General features: G+C 40.9%; 1 long non-coding RNA gene across 7 annotated transcripts; it reads right to left on the bottom strand.

Moving 5' to 3' along the window:
- Nucleotides 1–1,504: 1,504 nt before the first annotated feature.
- On the bottom strand, nucleotides 1,505–20,779 carry LOC125387737 (uncharacterized). Of its 7 annotated transcripts, XR_015739264.1 has the most exons (7): nucleotides 20,517–20,779; nucleotides 17,955–18,097; nucleotides 14,024–14,119; nucleotides 13,207–13,309; nucleotides 11,788–11,932; nucleotides 2,457–2,754; nucleotides 1,505–2,362 (listed from the first exon to the last, which is right to left on the bottom strand). It is a non-coding gene; the product is annotated as an uncharacterized LOC125387737 (long non-coding RNA). The 7 variants fall into 7 exon arrangements; XR_007227978.3 differs by lacking the exon at nucleotides 11,788–11,932 and having other exon boundaries at nucleotides 20,517–20,778; XR_015739261.1 differs by lacking the exon at nucleotides 14,024–14,119 and having other exon boundaries at nucleotides 11,788–11,948; nucleotides 20,517–20,778.
- Between the last annotated feature and the right edge of the window lie 1,582 nt (nucleotides 20,780–22,361).

Genomic DNA, 22,361 nt, shown 5'->3' with positions numbered 1-22,361 from the left:
ATAGATGTAGCTTACTATGTATGAGACTGGAGTTCTCTAAACAATTTCTTTTTAAATTCTGGAGCTTGAAAATCATTCTCAGAGCTCTGATTCCACTTAGGAGCTACACTGAGTCTTCAGTTAGACAGACTCATTTGTCCGATTACGGAAAGCGGTGATGGCAGCACCACAGAGGAACACAGCCTACAGTCAGCCCATGACCTGAATGAACTTGATCCCAGTGTGCGGAACCAGGGACTGCAGTAGACTAGACCACTTGGTCTGGGAAGGGTCTGGCTCCTTGTCTTTACTCTTCTCTAGGATATAGTCACCTATGGGTTGTCTATCACTTTGGTGGAAATAAGCTTGGTGTCTCTGATAGTTAGAAATTCTTATACTCTAGCACAGAGGCAGCTAGAAAATGATACAAGTCAGGTAGACGTCTACCACCTGTAACAGCATTGTGATGAATCTGGAATTAGAATAACAATTGATAATGAAAGGCTCTAGCAAGGTCGAGCATGGCAAACAGGGTGCCAATAGGTTTTGCCATTCACCCCTTTCCCTCTTGCTGTAAGATTCCTAAAACTGGCCCCCAAGGTCTCACTTGGCCACTGACTCATTCCTAAGACAAAAGACCAAGGTCCAAAATCAAAATTCCTTTCTTGGTTACTTTGTCCAGTCAGAGGTCACCGGTTCACCCTGGCACAGACTCCCTTCTTTTCCTATTTAAAAACCCTCTTCTGCTTGCTGCCTTCTGCTTGCTGCTCGCTGTTGTTGGCTGCTCCTGCTGCTGTCTGCCTTTGCAGCCCCTGCCCTTGCCTCTCTAGGGCAATAAATCTCTTTTGTGTAGAGGATTTGGCATCTGGCTGTGTCCTGTACTGACTCCGAGGGATCAACCTCCCTTACAGATAAAGTATGTATTAAAATGCAAAGTTTGGGTTCTGAATTCATGGTACAAAGGGAGCATAGGAAATTATACATTAAAAAAAAAAACATGTACTTTAAGGAAGAAATTTCCCACACCGCACACCAGCCAGAAACTAATGTAGCTGCCGACAGACAGACACTTCTATTTAAGATGATGGAGGGTGCGACCCAGACAGCTGGAGAGTGTTTTTCTGGACCAGCTGCTCAACCAAGGGGCAGCATTTCCCCTGTCAGCATTATAGGAACTGGCAAGGATGGTGTCCCCTGTAGGAAACTGACTAGCAGAGCCCAGTTGGATATCTGAAGAATGCATACTGATGCTGGAGCAAATAAACTTTCTCCCTCCCACAACTGACTATAAATTTCCAATTCTGTTTCGTTTATTATTTTTATTTATTTATTTAGGGTTTTTTTTTGAGACAGGGTTTTTCTGTGTAACAGTCCTAGCTGTCCTGGAACTAGCTCTTATAGACCAGGCTGGCCTCGAACTCAGAGATCTGCCTGCCTCTGCCTCTCAAACACAGAGATTAAAGGTGTGTGCCACCACCACCCTATCCCTTTCTTGATGCTGTAACAAAGCACCTGACAAGGCAGCTAAAGCAAGGAAGGGTTTATTTGACTTTGGAGTTGGAGCAGGACACCGTCCACCTGGCAAGGTAAGGTTCGAGATACAAGCAGAAGACAGTCGTCTCTCCGGCCCACATCTTTCTTTACTCACACTGAGAGCCCTTGCTACCATCTACCCCTGACATCATTAGATTCTCATCATGTGATGCATTTCCTTTCATCACTTAAGACAGCTTTACCTGCCCCGTTTCAGTCACAAAGAAACTGGGAGTATTAATACCTGGCCCCAGATCTCCAGCTAAGACAGAGTCCAGAGAACATTGTGGTATTGTCTAGCGTGAATCAAGTACATCAGGTAAGTTTATTCATGTGCCTGCTTTCCTTCTTTGACAGAAGACATGCCACCATATAGTCTTACGCTGTTAGGCTGAAGCACTGTAGAGTATTTCCAGTGCTTAAAGCATGACTTGCATTCTCTGGAAATGCAACTACATTTGAACTACTAATGTGGCCCACTGCAAAGTCACAAAGAGTATTCTGCATCTACTTTTATAAAGCAAGGCAAGATATTGTTTCACCAGAAACATATATTCTAAATTTTAAGATTAATTTTTGTTCTCTGCTTATTTTAGGATCTGGGACCCTAGGGGGAAGCATGGCATTTCCATGACACAGGGACGAGTTGGTTCCAGCTTCGTAGCTGCCCCGTGTTGCTTTGGGCTGTGGTCAAGGATCATGGTGTTCTCTCTTTAGATGCATTTGCACACATGCTGCGATGGTTAGTGATGCACTGCTGATCCGCTGCGTCTTCTGGGAGGATCTGTTCGGTGCTTGTCTGTGTGACTCGCCTGGCTCACAAGTTTTGAGTCAGAAGTGAAACACGTAGCTAAGGCAAAGAGAATTTTAAGAAGTGAAACTTAAAACAATAAAACCATTCATAACACAAGACTACTTGTGCTATTATTGTGAGTGACACTTACAGGGGATTTACTGCATGTCAACTATGAAATACTGAATAAACATTCTCCTGTTCTAAGAGATCCTCGAAGCAGTGATGACTGCAGCCACGACTGTGCCTATGTGACTTGCTGGCAGTCTCCTCCAGCAGTGGGACTCTGCTGATCTGTAAATACCGCACACTTCCACAGAACTGGGCACTTCCCTTATCACCAGGCTTCTCCAGCTTCTTGGTAATTGCTGTTTCCCACAGTAGAGAGCACCATCTGCGTCTGTCGTGGAGACCGTTGCCTTCTCTGCAGTAATCCGACAGCCAGAGACCTATAGGAAGAGCAATTCACCAATCTCTGTTAAATGGATGAATCTCTAAAGAAGCAATACACTTAAGAAGCAAGAAGACTTAGAGATGGTGCAGAAGTACAGTCTGTGAATGTTCTTCCAGGCTTCCACAGGGATCGCTGCTCCCCGACACCAACACCCAAGCCTGGCTTTTGAAGGAGGCACAGCTAGGAAGTGCACAGACTGATAGATGAACTGAGACAAAGCCAGTCTCTGCACAGAGAAGCCAGTGGCGCTCCATGCTATTGGAAGCACTGTAACTCTTCAGTAAAGGCTCAATATTCGAGAATCTGGAATAATTCTCAAGAGAAAGGGCATTCTTGAACACACTGTCCTTGGGGCAGGCTGATTTTCTCCATCTCCTGTATTCCTCAGAGTTTTGTTGCCAAACCAAATAAGAACAAACAAAGGAAACAGAGCAGATGATTTAGGATTTACTGATCCCACCCTTCACCCTTTCTTCTACCCTTCCACCCTTCTGTAACAGCACTCCACCTTGGATTCACCATGCTTAATTTATTAGAGTGAAGTCAGGGAAGAATAGTGGTCTGCTCACTTAGGGACGCTGAATGTGCTCGGGGACACATGTGAAAACTGACTCAGGCCTTTCTGAACAGACCAGTCACCAGGTGAAGGTCTGTCTGGAAGATTAAGCTATGGAGCGTGAGATGGGTGGAGCCATGGGTAAAATTAGGTGCTGACAAGAAGCACAGAGGTTTTGCAGCTGAGGATATAGCTCAGAAGGTGAGCCCTGAGTGTGTGCAAGGCTCTGTGTTCAGAGTGTGGAGCAGGACAAAAGGGGAGGGGGAGAAGGGGAGGAGGAAATAATTAAACTTTTGTTTAATTATGTATGAAGAGCATACATAATAATTAATGTAGCACCATAGTTTTACAAATATATCCTTAGCTAGAAATAATGTTTGCTACATCTTTAAAGCATGGAACATAGAAACTTATTGGATATTTTCATGGTAGGTTAGGAATAAGCTCAATTTACTGAACACAATAGGCGTTTATCGCTTCTGTGCATGTGTGTGTGTGTGTTATATTTGTGTATGTGTTCATATGTGTGTGTTGGGGTGCACAGATATGGGTGTGAATGCACGTGGAGTCCAAAATTTGATGTTGGGTAACTTCTTCAATCACCCTCTGCCTTTAAAAATTATTTTATTTTATTTTTAATTGCTGGTATGCGTGTCTATATGTGGGTATGTATACATGAATCCAGGTGCCTACAAAGGCCAGAGGAAGGTATCAGATCCCCTGGAGCTGGAGTTACAGATGGCTGTGACCTGCCTGATGTGGGTTCTAGGGGCCGGACTTGGGTTGGATGCAATGGCAATATGCTTTTATAACTGCTGAGCCATCCCTCCAGCTTGATCCGCCTTAATTTTTGAGGTGTGGTTTCCTTTTGAACCTTAAAATCATGGCTAATGGCACACTAACTGGCCAGTGCACTCCAGGGAGCCTCTTGTCTCTGCCCCCTGTACTTAATGATTTACACATCTTCAGTAGTAGCCTCTCTTATTCTAAATTGCCAACCAAAAGATGAGAGTTTCACAAAGGCAATAATAAACCCTCGTAAAACAAAGGAATCAAGAGGAGACAAATAAGAAAAACCTTTGAATTAATCTAGAAGAAAAGGCCCCAATCCCAGCATTTGGCTTCTGGAAAGCAGCCAAAAGCTGATTAAGCAATGGGAGATGAGGTTAAGGGGGGAGGTGAGCACACACTACTTTTTTAAAGATGTGGGACATAAAAAGTAGGAAAGAGATATAATTGTGGGAAATGTCAAGGGCATTAGGTTAACAAATAAAAAAGCAGTGCCATGATAAAGAAGAATCTAATCTCCCCGCATTCTGAACTACTCCCTCATGGCAGGTTAGTGCCTTGGGAAGCTCATTAACCCCAAGAGGGCACTGGGGTATTGTTTAAATCACTGCAACTTCTGTGACTGACAAAGCCTGGGAGCTATCACTCACAGCACAAGGCAAAGAATTTCCTGCCATAGTCTAGGGACTCCCTCAGACATCAGGACACCGTTGAAGATGGAATGAGTACCCGTTTTCCTGGAGAAGTATGCATTTGCAAGTAACTGTCAAAGCCACACACAAACTGCCAGGCTGATCATCACTGGGTTATTCTAAAGCCACTGGGTTTATATTATACTGTCTGGATGGTTCAGTTGTTTCATTTGTAAAACAAATATTTTTTAGATGTATAATATATGTAATATATATATTATAGTTGATGATCTCTAAGGACAAGAGGACATAGTTAGCCTTCAGTCCATGGTCTCCAGTTTCCCTTTATCTGGTAAATACCTGTGAAGGTAGAAAAGGCAAGTGTGACCCAATATGCCACAGAGAAGACAAGACCAAACAGAGACAATGATCTCTTCTTTTTCTCAAATTTCCTTCAGACTCCTCTATTCAAGGTTTATGTTTTATTTTATTTCTCAGGCTTATTTTTGATATCTTTTCCATGCAACCCTAAGAGTTACTGCATAAAGTAGTTTACTGTTTTAAGACTATGAAATCCATGACAAGGAAAATATTGACAAGCTTCTTCTGGGATTTTCAGATGCTAAATCTCACATGGCCCTTCAATTGTAAAGGTATAGAACTATCTATCATGTAGCTATTGGCACTTTAAATATCATACAGATCTTTGTATATCTTTAGATCTCTTACAAATGTGCTCATTAACAATATAAGATATGTAATATTAATAAAAGTTATCACAATAATGATGTTTCCCTTAACCTTATTTATTTTTGAAAACAGGATGTTCACTATGGAAGTGGAATTTTCATCCACAATATGTGTAGACTACTTAGAAGGTGTAGAGGATTCTATTGTCCTCTGTCACCCTATATTATGTAGACATTTAATAATCCATGTTCGGTAATTAATTGTGGGGGCCTTAAATATGTAATGTTTCAGTTCAATTGAGCTCAACTCTGTTGAGGGTCTATGACTGTAGGATTTTAGAAAGAGTAATAAAGTCAGACTGGCCATTTACAGAGCTAAATGTCTATAGGGAAGAGGAGTGGCCATGGGTATGACTACCAAGTACTAATTCCCATTATTTTCATTGGATTCTTTCAGTAACTTCATAAAGTAATACATCTTATCTTCCTGTTTTAAAAAGTATGAAATCAAGGGGAAGGAGATCGATAGCATAATGAAAGATGAACTATAAATCTAATTTCTCATTAAAATTTATAAATACAGCTGGAAGTCTATAGCTCAGTGGTAGAGCACTTGTCTTGTATGCACAAGGAACTGGATTTTGGCCTCAGCATCACACATAGAAATAATAACAAATAATTAAAACACCAAACTCTTTATCTAGGGAGGCAGCAAAATGCAAGCAATGCCTGAGCCTCTGCCGTTAGAATGGGTTCACTGTGGGCGTAGAGAGAAGTGGAGAGAGCGCCATAGCAGGAAACAAGGCTAGAGCATAAACCAGGAGCCTCTAAGATCTACAGCTAAGTCACAACCAAGAGATTACAGGAGTTCGTTTCTAATCAGACAAAATCCCAGCACTGAGAAGGGAGAGGGGACTCAGTGTCCCATTACTAACCAAGAAGCTGTTTGCAGTTGGTGTCTGCTGGGAAAGGGGAAGCCAATTATCTCCAATGGAAAGTAAATATGTCAACCGTGCCCAAGAGTAGTTGGGCAACACACAAGAAATGCCATGGGTTTCAGTGTACCTTTTTAGTTTTGTATTTTTTATCTTAGTGGGTTCTGCTTGTTTTTATTCGGGGGTGGGGTGTTTAAAAAAGAAAAAATACATGAGGTTGTGTGGGTTGGAAGGTAAGGAGGACCTTGAAGGAGATAGGGGATTGGAAAGAATATGATACAAATACATTTTCTGAAAAAAATCATTAAAAACTTCAAATAAAAAAGTTGGTATTGGGGCCGGGCGGTGGTGGCGCACGCCTTTAATCCCAGCACTCGGGAGGCAGAGGCAGGCGGATCTCTGTGAGTTCGAGGCCAGCCTGGTCTACAAGAGTTAGTTCCAGGACAGGCACCAAAAACTACAGAGAAACCCTGTCTCAAAAAATCAAAAAAAAAAAAGTTGGTATTGTAATTTACATCTTAGAGTGGACCCTCTTTGTGGTCTAAGATTCCTAATGGGTACCTGAAATCGTAACTGTAAGGACCTTATAGTTGCTGTATCCCGTATAGTTGCTATGTATATTTTTATATGTGTGGTAAGGTTTAAGATAAATTAGGCATGGGAAGAGAATGATAATAATGGCCAATATCGAAACAGAACAACTCTAAGGAGATGCTCTAACTGAGTTATGTGAATACAGTCTTTCTTGCAAACAGACCACACTGCAGCCACTGCCTTATCATGACATGAGGTGGTACAAATGCCTGTCTGATGACATGCAGGAGAGTGAGTGATGTCGGCATTGTGTTGCGGCATTAGCCCATGTAAGGGCTATCTGGACACAATCACATACTTTCTTTCATGAGAGCCTTCGTAACTGTTCATTTTATCAGAATGGGACATAAAATCAGCCTGTTGGTATGATTAAATTTTATCTTATACAATTTACTGGTTACCTGTGAAACAGAAATAATGCCAGCACATGGCAGACATGTGTGGAAGATGCCAGAAGAGGAAGATGCTCCTGAGTCCTCCATGCCTTGCCTAAGGAGGAGCCATTGCAGTACTACTTCATGGTAGAATCCATTACTCGCTCCTAACTCTGTGTGTATCCTGGTCCTGGAATTGTGACCACTCTGCACATGCTTCCATACTGATGGCCATACTTCATACATGCATTGGAGGAGTGTTGCTGCAGGTTAGCTGGTACCCCCGACCCCAGGGCTACTACAGTTTCACACGCACTCACTCTACACGCACATGAACAACAGATGTCATAACCCGTGTACCCTAGATCCCAGAGAATGTTCTCTTCTGAACCCTATGTCCTTGTCCACTCTAGGTATCTATATCTAAGATCACTGGGCTACTACTACAGCAGGCTGTCTGTCCTTCAGATGCTGATGCTTTGTGGAATCTGATGGTTTGTGTAGATCTGGTCCCTCTGTACATCTCCTCTCTACAGACTACATATTTCATTGAGACTAATTCCTGAAGCACAGTGAAAAACCAATAAAAAAGGTTGATTCAATAACTAAGAATCTCCCCCAAAAAGATGGCTTCAAAGGGAAATTCCAATAAGCATTGAGAAATGATTTAGTGGTCATTCTTTATAAACTTTTATTAAAAATCAAAGAGGAAAGAATACTTCCCATTAAACATAGATATTGTGAGAAAGGAAAATTATCGTACAATGTTTCTTAACACAGATGGAAAAATCCTCCATCTGTTTTATTTAGTTTTATTGAACTAAAAAACTTAGTTCAATAGCTTGATGAAAAGACACCACAATCAAGCGATGTTTATCCCTGGGGATATAAAGATGATTTAATATATGCAAATTAATAAATTTAGTATGACCCCAGTGATGGGCCAGGGTCACCAACTAAATCACGACAAGCAGCCTGCTCCTCCTGTTATAACTGGAGCTCCAACATGGTGAACTAACTCCATGTAAAACCTAAGAGAGCTTGAAAAAGGAATTCTAGAAGAAAAAAATATAGAGAGAGAGTCTAACACAGGTTTTTCTGTTTACTAGCGGGATGCCACAGGGAGAATTTCCTCACTCAGCAGCCACAACAGTAAAAAAACCATGGCAGTTTTAAAATGCCAGCTTTCTGCCAGCACAATCTCTGGCTCCTTCCTGAGACAGAGCATTTGGATGGGGTTTGTGAGTAAAGGGCTATGATTCATTTGATGGCAACTGGACTCACTGTGTGCCTAAAAGGGGATCATTATGCACACATGGCTCAGAGGCACAACTGACTCACAGACACAAGCAGCTCTACCATGCTAGCAGTGTGTGTGTACAGCTCAGAGGCACGAGCAGCTCCGCCATGCTGGACTGAGTGGGCCAAGCCCACAGTCTCTGTTTTTGACCTAATCTTAGCTTAGATTCTTAAGTGCTTAGCGATTTAAAACTTCAAAGCAAAACTGCTCTTGGACAGTAAAGAATTACAGATTCACAATGGGACAGATTCAAACATAAAAGACCTCTAAATGGGTCACACTGTTAGATAAATGTACGTAGGCTTGGGAGAGAAAAGAAAAAGAGTATAGAAAGTCATAAAATAAAGTTAATGCTTTAAAAAATGGGGTAAAGTCTTTAAAGAGACAGAGTACAGATAGTTATAGATTAAAAAAAGAAAAATAAGCCACAAAAAAATGAAAAATTCACAGAAAGTCTGGATTGTGTATGTTATTATATTATTTTTGAATTTTTAGACTGTGAAGTACAGAAACATATTTCATTATATGGGCTGTAAGCTAAACCAGCATGTATATTATAAAGGTATCATGACTTCCAAATTTGGGTCTAAGAATATGGTACTTTGGAAAAGAGGTTCTTCTTTCGTTTTCACAGAGGATGAAACCCTGTGGATTCCTTCTAGACCAATATGGTATAATAGACTACGCCCTCCTGAAAGGTTGCCGTAAACACCCTCAAAAACTTACTTTGTTCAACTGCCAACTGAGATGAACCTAGCATACATCATGAAAGACCTGATTAACAGTGCCCCCATACAGCACAAAGAAGTTTGAAGAAAAATAACTACGTCCATATTCCAAAATATTGTTTATAACTGTTTGTTTACATTTAAAAGGGTATATGATATAAATATGAATGATTTGCATTAGTATGGATTTGGCTTTATTGATATAAATTTAAGCTCAATCTTGTTATATGTATATTTCTGCTCTTGATTAAGGTATTGTAATTGTGCAGTTCATTTAAAAATGTGATGTATAATTAGGAAATATGGATTGTTAGTGGATAATCATTGATAATAGTCAAGCTTGTAGTTGTGTTAGTTAGATTTTCTAGATATATAGAGATATATTTCAGTTAGATAGGCGTTCTTCATATCTTTCAAAGACTACAGAATATGGCATTTAATGTTTTAATAACTTAGTGTTTTTCATGACAATGAGACATCTGCTCGTGGCAGCACCAGTTACTTTAAAAGGAAGATGGGCATCGAAGAGGCTCCTTATGGAGTTTGATAGCCATTTGGGCAAGAAACTGCTCTTGCCTGGATTGTTGCATAAACTGGACATGAAGAATCTGCAGAGAGAGGACTGTTAAACTTGCCTAAAGGTGAGATGATCCTTTGGGGTTCCTGATTCATAAAAGAGTCTGTGAGACATTCTGCAGGATACAGAAAAAAGTAACTAAACTGTCTTTGAATTTTCCTGCTTCATAAAAACGTCTGCTGGATACTATGGGCCTGTGGGCTGAAGATGGATGCCCCAATGGTACAGAAGAACTTTGGGTGACTGTCCAAGCAGCAAGATGTCTCTGTCATTTCTAGAGTTTTGGAAGTTGCTTACAATGAACTTTCTATTTACTTAGGTAATATTATATCCTTCTGGAGTCTTTGATGGAGTTGAAGAATTTAAAGTTATAGTTTTTCTTAGCTATGATATAAAAATAAAATAGATACAAATATTGTAACTGTAATTCTTGCTTGATACCTGTTTTATTATATGTAATTTTACTATGTTAAAGTGAAAGCCTTTCTTTCCTTTTTAAACAGAAAGGGGGGAAATGGTGTAGGAGTTTCTTCTATTTATGTGTTGCTTTCATTGGTTAATCAATAAAGAAACTGCTTGGTCTGATAGGGCAGAACTTAGGTAGGCGGAGAAGACAGAACTGAATTCTGGGAGGAAGAAAGCAAAGTGAGAGAGAGCCACCATGGAGCCGACAGATCAGATATGGTTGTAAGCCACTGCTACGTGGTGATATGCAGATTATTAGAAATGGGTTAAATCAAGGTGTGATAGTTAGCCAATAAGAGGCTAGAGATAATGGGCCAGGCAGTGATTTAATTAATACAATTTCTATGTGGTTATTTTGGGGGCTAAGCCAGCCAGGTGGCCAGGATGACAAGCAGGCCGCTCCTCCTGTTAACAGCCCACAGTAGAACCAAACATGCTGACCAAAAAGGCAAAACAAAACCAGTTAATGTAATGATTCCTAATAATAGTCGACTATACTCATAGATTAGTGCCTCACCCAGTCAACCTCAGAATCAGGGAGTCTTCCTCCAGCAACTGATGGGAGCAACGCCGAAACCCACAACTGTAGACGGAAGTTTGCTGTCTATACACAACAAAGCATTAGGCAGAACTTGGAGAATCATGCAGAAGAAGGGAAGGAAGAATTGTAGGAGCCAATCAACTGAGTAGGATTCATAGAGGCTCACAGAGACAGAAACGTTCCTTGTGGAGCTTGCATGAATCGGCACAAGGTCTTTTGCTTCTGTGCTGTGTTTGTTTAGCTTAGGTTTTTTTTGTGGGACTCCTAACGCTGAGAGTGAGGGCATTGCTGACTCTTTTGCCTACTCTTGGGACCCTTTCCTCCTACTGCATTGCCTTGTCCAGCCTTGATGTGAGTGAAGATTTGTGTCTAGTCTTATTGATCTTGCTATGCTGTCACTATGATATTATATCACTATGATATGTTTCACTGGGGAAGCCTGCTTTTTAATGAAGGGAAATGGATAAATAGTGATGTGAGTGAGAAGGGACGTGGGGGGACTGAGAGGAGTGGATGGAGGGAAAGTTTTGGTCTGGATGTGTTATATGAGAGAAGAACACATTAAAGATAAATTACAGATTCAGTATGTCACATTAAGAAAATGAAGATGTATGATAATCTCTGCAGATACAGTCAAAGTATTTGTAACATTTAACAGTCTCTCATGATAAAAACCTTCAGTGTATCAGATACAGAACTAGAATATACCAATACAGCAAAGCTGTATAGAAGATCACAGTTGATGACATTTTTAATGGTGAAAACATGTAAGAACTTCCCCTAAACTCAGTCTAGGAAAGATGTGCTTGCTTTTACCACATCTACCCTGTATAATGCATCCTTCTTACCAATGAGATCCTCTGGTGGGTTAGCTCTATGAAGATATACAAGGATAAAGCTGTACTTGGAGCCTGGCCTTCACCGGGTATGACGAGGACTTTGTTCTCTGTCATAAGTGGATTCCCAGATGCCTTGGTTAGCTGGTACAAAACACTGGAACAAAAATCAGCTTGAAGAAAAAAGGGTTAATTTCTGCTTTGGACTCTTGGGTAACATTTCAGCAGGAACTGAAGTCAGGGCAGGAACTCAGGGAAAGAATCTGGAGGCAATGTGTGAGCAGAAGAAACAGAGGATCAGTGTTTACTGGGTTGTTCCTCATGGCTTCCTCAGCCTGCTCTTTTATACTATCTAGGACCACCTGACCAGAATTGGCAATGCCTATAGTGAGATGGGTTCTCCCATACCAATCATTAATCAAGAAAATGCTCCATAGATTATACCTACAGGCAACCTGATGAAATCATTTTTTCAATTGTGTATTTCCTTCCCAAAAAACAAGCTTGTGTGAAGTTGACAAAAACACCAACCAGGACACAGTACATCACACTTGGTATGAATAAGCAAGAAATGTCTCTGGTAGGGCAAACACCTTATGAGCCTACAAGAATCTGAAATAACATAAGCTCCAGCACTGAAGAAGAGTTCTGGTCGTTATCAGTTTATTGAGTGATGATGGGGACCTCTGATCTTTCCAGGAAAAGGGCCAGAGCAAAAACCCAAGCAGTAAAGGAAGAACTTTAACGAGCATGTGAGCTGAACCGCAGTGCTGATGTGGGTTTAGAAAAGCATTGGGAAGCTTGGCTCTTCAATTCTCAAAGCCCAGAAGATCTCAGGATCTGCTCTCTGGGCAAATAGAAGCTTTCCACCCTGTGTGTCCCCTTCTAAGATTTTCTTTCCTTGATGCTTCTTAAAGGATTCCCTGTCCTTATTTTCTTACCGAGGAGGAAAAACGTCTTTAATCTTTGACAAGGTATGTCTTCTATATACTTCTTATCAAAATACTGATGAGTGATGCCTTAAATCCATGGTGTATTCAAGTGGTTCATCCAAGGTCTTAAAACCTCCTAGCCATCTGGACAGGGGCCCAGATGAAGAGCATGAGATAAAATTCAGACTGGACTGTATGGTTTTCTTCCCATCGTAGTTGCTGTGAGCATCACTATCCCTTCTGTCCATCCTAAACTGATGGACAGTCCTCTTCCTCTAATCTACACTTGCAGCTGTATTTGATTTTCCTCGAAATCAAAAGGCTGGTAACGGTCAAACTTACTCCGATTACTCAGTCATTCATAATCTGCCACCCTGTGTGCTGGACAACGTTGTGAGAACAAAGCATCAAATACACGGAAGTTCAAGAAACAGCAGAGAGGCTGAGGGAGGAAACTGCCAGTGAAAGGACCCAAAGGTTCCCCGGAGACGGCTCTCACCTGAGTTCCTTCATGTCAGTGTCCACTCAATAGGGTTTCCTGAGACTACAAAGTCGTTTCCTGGCACATGCTGGAAATACCAGTGGGACAGGAATAGATTCGTCTAGAAATGTGAGATTAAACTCATGAACAAGTTATTGATACAAATTGCATTAAAAAGGATGGGAATGGAAAGGTTGAGCAAAGGAAATGACTCGTCAAGATTTCGCGAGTTTGCGTTTCTAATGTATGAATCTGCATAGGACCATCTCCCACCCACACTTCTCTTTCTAATGATGCACTAACTTATACCAGGGCCAGTTATCAGTCACCAAGATTAGAATGTCTAGACTGAACTGATAGTCTGAGGGTTCTTGGCAGGCTGACTCATTTAGGTATGAAACCACACAACAATCGTGGATCCCAAGGTATTTCTGGTATTTCTCGACATTTACAGTCTCAGAACTGAGTAACCGCAGAATGATAAGTTGCTGATCCTGGTGATTTGATAGAGCAGATGCACAGAAATTAAAGCGAGCTCTGTCTCCTTGACATTCTCGTGTCCTTTCCCACCAGCATGACTAGTACTAATACTCAACACTGTGTCTGCTATTTTTGACTAATCTAATCATGTGGATGGATTTTTGGTCTGTCCTTCTCAACAACTTGTAGTATTTAATCCCAGTTGTAACACGTTTCCTTTGGTGGATGTATCCAGACATCAAAAGTTTTACAAACAGCTAGGGTAGAATCAACTACAAAAAGGAACCGAGAGAAAACAAGAAAACTATTCTTGTCTGGCAGTTCCAAAGCCAATAGAGGATATAATCAAACCTACCAGAAAGTCAAAGTTAATTTAACACTGTAGACAACACAAGGCAGTGCTCCACATGAGGGGGTGAGCATGGTTTGAACTAATGGTAGAACCAGCATCCTGGAATGTAAATATTTGTGTTAAAATCAGCATTGTGAACTCAAGAGTTCATATGGAAAATAAACACAGGGAAGCTCAAAGGGAGGCATTTGAATGCTAGGGAAATTCACTGAAAACTTTCATGAACTCACATTTTAAAAAATCTAATATAACTATTTAATAATTAAAAGTAAACATGTTTTTAGGACATTGGAAAACTAAGGAATGTAGCTTCAGCTACCCAGAAAGAAGACGTGAACTTGGAAACTAATGGAAAGTAAGGGCGTTTTGAGTTCAGAAATCCAGTAACACAGATATTTGGAGGAAAACTTCACAAATGAGAGGAATCTCATCTGGATTTTTCCTGTTGGATGAAGAGTACCGTTCAGAGAGACGAGGTATAATTGACATAACACCTTGACAAATGGAATGAGCATGTATTTTGGGCATTTCCGTGAGAAGGGCTGTTTGATTGCATGATTGGGAATCTAGGGAGCATGGAGAGAGTTCCAGCACAAAGGGACGGCAGGGCGGTTATAGAGGCAACACAGACACGTCTTGAAAGCCAGACCTATTCAAGAGGATTTTCTGAATTTCTTAATTTCTCTCTTTAAAACTTTAGAAACTGGCCTACCAAGACTGCGATCATAGAATTTTGTGAAGAATACCAAGTAGTCAAAAAAGGTGGAAAATTGTGGCCTTTCAGTCTCTGGGGTTAACTGGGCAGGAACTACCTGTGTATGTAAATACAAAAGAGGAAGAGGGTATGGTCCCACCCTCATGAAACTTTCCTTTCAGCAGAGAGAAGACTTCTAATCAGCTTGGGCTGAAGTGCTGATGGAAGACAGCGTGCGCCAGAGAGCAGGGTCTTGTGTTGTCTAAGTGTGAGACAGCGGGATCCCTTAGTGTGGTAGACTGTAGATAAGACAGAGAGAAGCATGGCTTTGTTCTATGATCTGTGATTCATCTGCCAGGCATGGCACCTGCATGTCCTGGAGTGCACTGAGCCAGACTGGGGGGAAAGCTGAGAGTCAGGCTGAGGTCTGAGCCAAGGACTTCAGTGTGCAGACTTCAGAAGCCTTGCAGGTGAGCGGCTGTGAGAGTGGTGGGCAGGATGAGTTAGCGTGCAGACGACTATGCTCTGACCAAACCTAAGCTACCCAGACCAAGTTCCACCAGCTCACAGCTCCTCAGAGGACACCTTACCATCCTGGGAGGGCTGGAGGTTCCCAAACGCTGCCGCTTGTTCCAAGTGATATACTCTGTTAGCTGCTTTAGAACTGACACCAACGACCCTGTCTTTTCCGTATTTCTCCATAGTATCAAATACAGTACAGGCCCCCAAATTATGCAAGTTATTTAGGGAAAGAATGAATAAGAGAGTTTCCTGAATAATGCTCATTTTCTCAGAGAGTAACGGAGTAAATTTAGTTTGGGGATGACATTAATTTTAGTGTGCCCCCACACTTACACTTCATCTGTAGACATCTTTCATGAAGACGCGAGTCACTTCTGAATCTCAGGGAGAGTGCATAAATTTGCCACACAATTGCTCTTTCCTACTTTCCTGAAGCTTTCTGTCATTTTCCTAGGGGCCAAGATTGTTTTTGCCCATTTCCTTACAAATAATCTTCTGGGTTCCATCTATTTACAGTCCTACAATTCAAGCCTGCTTTTTGTACCATGCACTGACTCACTGGCTTGTGCTTTAATAGCAGAAAAGTGTGTGCTATACATTGTGGAAAAACTATCTTCCTTTACAGATAGTTGCTGTTATAATAAACTTCTTCTTTACTTCGAGTTTCACATTTGATGATTGTTCTTCCTCTATAGTGTGCTCAGGCACACAGAGTTGATGCAATATTAGCTATCTACATCATACAGGGACTCTTAGTAAAAGGATATTGCTTAATGCTCTATAGACAGCAACTATTGGTTAGGAAATTGAACTGCTGTGCTTGTAATGAGGACATCAGGGGCAAACAAAAGAAGCTGGAAAATGTATTTGTTTTAAAATAAGAAACAAAAGGCTAGAAGTTAATCTCCAAACAATAAGAAATCACATATCTTTAGCAAAGACATTGACAGAGAAAAGCATATGGAAGCCAGACACCTTGAAGTTGCCAGGTCTAATGTTGCCTTTCTCTGGCTAACTTTCTTTTCATCAGAAGGATGGGGCATCGAAGGGAGGAATCGCTTTTAAGGTGCTTGAGAGAGGAGAAGCTAAGACGTTGACAGCTCTATTGGAGGACATGAGTCGGATTACCTGTGGGCCTGTGCACAGCAGCCCACAAACACTTGGAATTCCAGCTCCAAGGGTGCTGTCTACACACGTGTCCATATCCACTTACACATGGATAAAGGAAATCTTTTATAAAATCACAATCGTGATGGTGAAGGAAAATTGGTTTTAATGAATTTTTAACAGGAATTGTTTTGTAACTGACATTGACTGGGAATGATAACTATAAAGAGGAAGAAAACATGGTCTTGTCCTCCAGAAAGCCAGGTTAGCAGGGAGACTGGATAGAACAGGGTCGGTCGTAATGAGTACTCAGAAGAGGGAACAAAAGGCAGAGGTTGATTTTGGCCTCACAGCAGCAACTTAAAAAAAAATAGCATGGCTGGGCGATGGTGGCACACGCCTTTAATCCCAGCACTTGGGAGGCAGAAGCAGGCGGATCTCTGTGAGCCTGGTCTACAAGAGCTAGTTCCAGAACAGGCTCCAGAGACACAGAGAAACCCTGTCTCAAAAAAACAAAAATAAATACATTAAATCAAAAAATAAAAAATAGCACATGAGTTGTGTTTTGCCAGATGGACGAGTCTTGGGAAATATTTGGAGTAGAGAGAAACATGCATACAGTGTTTTTTTTCCTTGGGAAATTATTTCTGCCTCTCTGTTTTATGAGCTATACGGACTATAAATTCAGACCTCTTAACTGCAATATCAATGTAGCCGGATGTAAACACACACAGATGGCAAGACACGCAGCGAAGATGAAGTCCCACTGTGCAGTGTCCTAGCCCCCACCCCCAGGCCTTCTCCCTAGTGAGTCGTGGTCATTTCTTCCATTGTTAACATGGTTTTCACAAGATCTGCATTGTTAGCTCAGGTTTCTCTCCACACCCAGGCAGTCGATCTTTTGGGGTTTTCCCCCAAGAAAGTCCCATAATCCCTTTCCACTCAACTCAGATCTGAACTGATCTTCTTTCTTCCCTTATATCTTTTGTTTTTTTTCTGACCTTATGCTTCAGTTCAGTAACAATGAGTTGTAAATAAGCTAAAAAAGAGAAAATACTCATATCTGGAAAATACACCTTCCCCATGAATATAGAGTTTTTTTATAATTAACCAGTTGGAATATCCTTTCTATACTTGTATTTATTGGCTCTTGGTTTTACATTAATTCAAAACAAGACCTTCAAATTTCAGTCTGCATTCTTGCTGGAAGCCTCAGATTGTGGTAATTGGTTATATGGTTTTTCTGTGCACTAACCATTTTGCATTTCAATGAGACAATGATAAGAAATAATTTGATAAATATGATCTATGCAGGAACTGTGTCTATCTGTGTGTTCACAGTAAACTGAAGCGCTGCTGAATGCTAAGAGACATTGGTAGAAATTTTAGGGACCAATCTATCTCCCGGCAAAATATTTTTATTCTAGAATTTTAAATAGCAAAACTTCATATTTGAAGGATAATTCTGCTTAGCAGGAATCGTACCAAATGCAGTCAGGAGAAGTGGGAACTGTGGTGACAGCGTACACTCCCTCACATTTTCATGAGCCCTTTCTCCAAATGCTGGTAATGAATCCAGGGAAGTAGCTAACACACACCAGACGTGCTCACCTCTGCACACAATGGCTTCAGACGTGTTCACCTCTGCACACAATGGCTTCAGACGTGTTCACCTCTGCACACAATGGCTTGGCACCAGGGCTGTCATTCACATCTTTGTTTAGAAGTTTGTTTTTTTTTAAAGTTCTGTTTTTCTAAAGTAATAGATATGGGATTAAGGGAAAAAATTAGGAGGGCATTCGCGTTCTTGTGAAAATCAGAAAACAATTTGTGGGACGGAGTTCTCACTACCTTGTGGGCCCTGAGAATTGAAATCAGGTCATCAGGCTTGGCAGGAGGTATCTTTACCCTCTCAGCCCTCTTGATGGCCCAATAGACATGTTTATTTTTTTATCATGTATAATATGTTGTGTCTGAAGCATACAAACATCATGGAAATAATTCAGTCTAGCTCATTACCAAATGCATTGCCTTACTTAGAATTTTTTTTTTGACAGGCTTTGAGGAAAAGTTTTAAATCTTGAGTTCTACTGGGTTGGACAGTGAGCATCAGTGAAATGTTTGGGTTCAGACATTAAGAATCTGTCTTCAACCTCAATTCTTGAGAGGCAGAAAAAGTTATTTTTTGTAAGTTTAAGGCCAGCCTGAATGGTTTACATAAGGAGTTCCAGGATACATAGTGAGGCCCTGTATGAAAACCAAACAAACAAACAACAAAAACAAATAAATTCAAAAAAGATACCCTATTGCCTCCTTATGCCTGATATGGTGGTTACCTCCAAATCCAAAGAGGAGGATGAGATGGACGCTAATCTGGCTAAAGGGTAGCATTCTTTCTCATAAGGAAAAGAAAACAAACATAAATGAGAAAGAGGGGGAAGGGAGAGAGAAAGAGAGGAAGGGAGGAAGGGAGAGAGAGAGAGAGAGAGAGATCTCATTACATAGCCTGTGTTGGCCCTGAAAAGATAAAGTTAGGTTTGTCAACAACTCAAGAGAGAGGACTAGCCAGATACCATGATAGCACACCACTCTATCTCCTTTTATTTAGCATTTGTGTTTTGAAAGCTGCCTTTAGGCTCTGGGCTGGTTATGAACAGTGAATGCATTCAGTCTGGAATACTGAGAAAGAGTCTCACAGAATAAGCACAGCAGTTTAATTCAAAACTAGCTGAAGGGCAGATTGCTACAAAAGAGAAAAGGAGCCACTCAGCCGCTGTCGTGTAAAATGAGGAAATGACTGTAGGCAGGAGCAAAGAGTCCTCCTCAAGATGAGAAGCTCCCTGACTTGGCAGTGAGGAGCATCTTGTTTATCTTGCTTGTTAGAAAACTATTCATCTTCACATGATTGCAGTGTGAAAGGCACGGAAAATGTCAACAATCCTGCTTTATTCTACACAGCTCATGTTACAACCATCGCTTCCTTGGCTTTTTCATATAGAGCCTAACCTGTGCTGCATCTCTCCATCTAAAATAGATTATCTCTTTAACCTAATAATACCAATAAGATAAGTATATAATAATTTCATAATAAAGTCAAAAAGAAAAATATATGAATTTTATAGAATGACAAGCATGTAAAGGGGAAAACATTAGCATGTTAATATTTTTATTCTGATAAAGTACTTAGTTAATTCAATCTTTTATATCACTTTGCTTTGTAATTTGCTAAATTATTGCCTCTTCTATGGCCCCATATTTTTAAATCCCATTGCTCTCTCCGCCTGGCTGCCTCAGTGCGTCGTCCCCCACACTGGTCTTTTGTCTATGCAATATTTCTAACAAGGATTTTTAGAACAAAACCAGATATGTCTCTCTGCTTCTCCTGGTTTTGCATAACATCTGTGAAGTGGCCTAGAGGGCCAGTGTGACCTGGCTCACAACCACCTTGCTACAGAGCTGTGTCTCAGTGTCCCTTCCACACTCTGCTTTGGTTGCTCTTCTGTCAACACCCAAGCTCAGCGGCGTTTCTGCGTCTGTCCACACCTCTTTGTCGGGGACACCTAGATGGTGAGAGCCTCATCCTCTTCATATCTACAGATCAGTCTACCCACCTTTGAGAAGCCAGAAAATGAAGCTTCACCAAATAAAAGAACTGATTTACAGAAAAACTCTTGATCAGGTGAATATCAATACTTCCTAATACCTGATAAGCAATGTCCCTTTTAATCAGTCAATCCCTGCCTTCCTATTTACTTTTTGTGTAAGTGCCTGGAAAAAAGCATCAAAGAACCAAACATATTTATGAAAATAATAGTCTTGTTAAGTTCCCGTTGTCATATACATATTCAAATCTCATGAAGTTTACAAATGTATAGATGTAGATAAAGTATACAGACCACCCTCCACCCCCCGCTGTAAATGTCCTCATGCTTTCCATTTGCAGCCTGGCTTTCCTGCCTCTCCTCTTCCCATTCCCTTTCTGTCTGATCAGTTTCCCCCCAAACTAGTTTTCTTATTTTTGAGGTTTTTATATAAATATAGTCCTGTGTTTTATAACTTTTAACCTTTTACCACTTAGTAAAATGCCGATGAGATTCAACCAAGGTGTTGCTTATTTACTGCTTTCTTTAGTAACCAGCATTCCACTGTACACCTAAGGCACTTGTGGCTTACCACTCTTCCGCTGAAGGACTCATTGGCTCATTCCATCTTGAGAAATTGTGCAAAGAATTGCGATAGGTGTTCATACCGAGGATTATATATGTGCATGGGATTGCAGCTGTCTGCAGTAAATCTCCAATGGTGGATCTTACGAATCTTGTGGAAATGCATTCTGACTTGTTAAACAACTTTCAAGCCATACTCCAAAGAGGCAGCTCCAGTCTGTGCCCCCATCAGCAGGCCACAGCGGCGCCACCTCTCCACCTGGACTTTATTTCGGTCAGTAATATTTGACTTGGCCACCTAATATGGAGCAATGGCAACACATGTTTTGATCTTTCTTTCCCTATGGCTAATGATGTTGAAATTCTTTTCAGGTGTTTCTTTGCTTTCCAAATACCTTCTTTGATGAAGCATCTGGTGTCATATAAATTCTTTGAGAATTTCTGGCAGTGTGTTTTGACAATATTAACCCCGCCTCTAGCTCCTCCCAGACCCACCTGCCTCCCCAATTTAGTGTACTATTTTTTAAACTGTTGAGTCCCATTTGTGCTGCCCCATATATTCATCAATATTTGGCCTTCCACCAATCTACTAATGGATGCACTTCTAAAGAAAACAAACCCTTCGTCTCTTCACAGCTCTCAATTGCTATGTCTTCCCTGCCTGAGGTGGAGCTCTGTGCCTACCTTCCCACTCCACTTCCCACTCCATGCTGCCTTTGGTCTGGCTTGAACTCTTGCAGGTCTTGAGCAAGCTCTCATAACCACTATTCATTCTTACGTGCAACTGCTTTACTGTATGCAAAAGGTTTCTTTATAGTCAACCAACACCTCTGGCTCTTGTAATCTTTCTGTTCCCTCTTTCACAATGGTCCCAGAGTCCTGAAAATGAGGGGACATGATATAGATAGCCTATTTTGGACTGAGAATTCTCTAGTCCCTTATTCTTGGCACCTTGACCAATTTCGAGTCTGTGTTAATCACCATCTACTGCAAATAGAAGCTGCTCTGTTTGATGAGAGTTGAGAGATGCAATCCTGGATGCTGGTTTGCTAATGGTTCCAGGCCGTGTCATAATGGGGACAGTGCTTGGGATTACTTTGTTGCCATTGGTGGTGTGTTCATCTCAGTGGGCACCTCATACTGTGCGTATGACCCTGGGTGTGGACATTGACGATTATAATCAGTTTTCTGTCTCCAAGTGTGAAATCTTTTCAAAACCCTCTCCAAATGGTCATCAACCTTACTTCCATTCTCAGTCCTAGAATATTTACCCTCTTTGTATTTCATTTTTGTGTAAATAATAAGCCAAATATAACTCTAGAATCTAGAAAAAATATTATTCATGATTAACTGTTTTAAAAATGCAAAACGTCATATTAATGTTCACAGACTTTGCTGGTTCTGAGAATTGGCCATTAAAACAATTGGGACTAGAGAAGGAAAATAAAAATAAATGTCATATTTCTACTCTTGTATCTTTGTTTAGGTTTCATTTCTAGAAATGGCTTGTTTTTGTTAGAAGCCCTTTTCACAGATGATAGAGAGAATAGTGGTTAAAAAGCCCTGTGATTGAAGCTAAATCCTCTGACTCCCAGATCATTTAATTATAATTCTGTTCATGTGTACAAGCGGCTTAACTGCACTGAGCTTCAGTTTTCCTATCTATATGGAATGTCTAATATTTGTGCTTTAGTATCCGTACATATATGTGCATGGAATGAGGAAGAAAGAAGGGAGAGGAGAGCAATGAAGCGGAAGAGAAAAGACTAGAAAGGATGAGTAGGGAGAAGAAAAGGAGAGCGGAAAGAGGAGGTGAACGGAAGCAAGCTTGACGCTCTAAGCTCTGGAGTTA

The sequence above is a fragment of the Myodes glareolus genome, chromosome 11 (assembly GCF_982192425.1).
Source record: "Myodes glareolus chromosome 11, mMyoGla1.1, whole genome shotgun sequence".
In the NCBI taxonomy this organism is placed as follows: domain Eukaryota; kingdom Metazoa; phylum Chordata; class Mammalia; order Rodentia; family Cricetidae; genus Myodes; species Myodes glareolus.
Note: the sequence above shows the minus strand (reverse complement) of the source record. Positions and strands in the feature narration are given on the sequence as shown.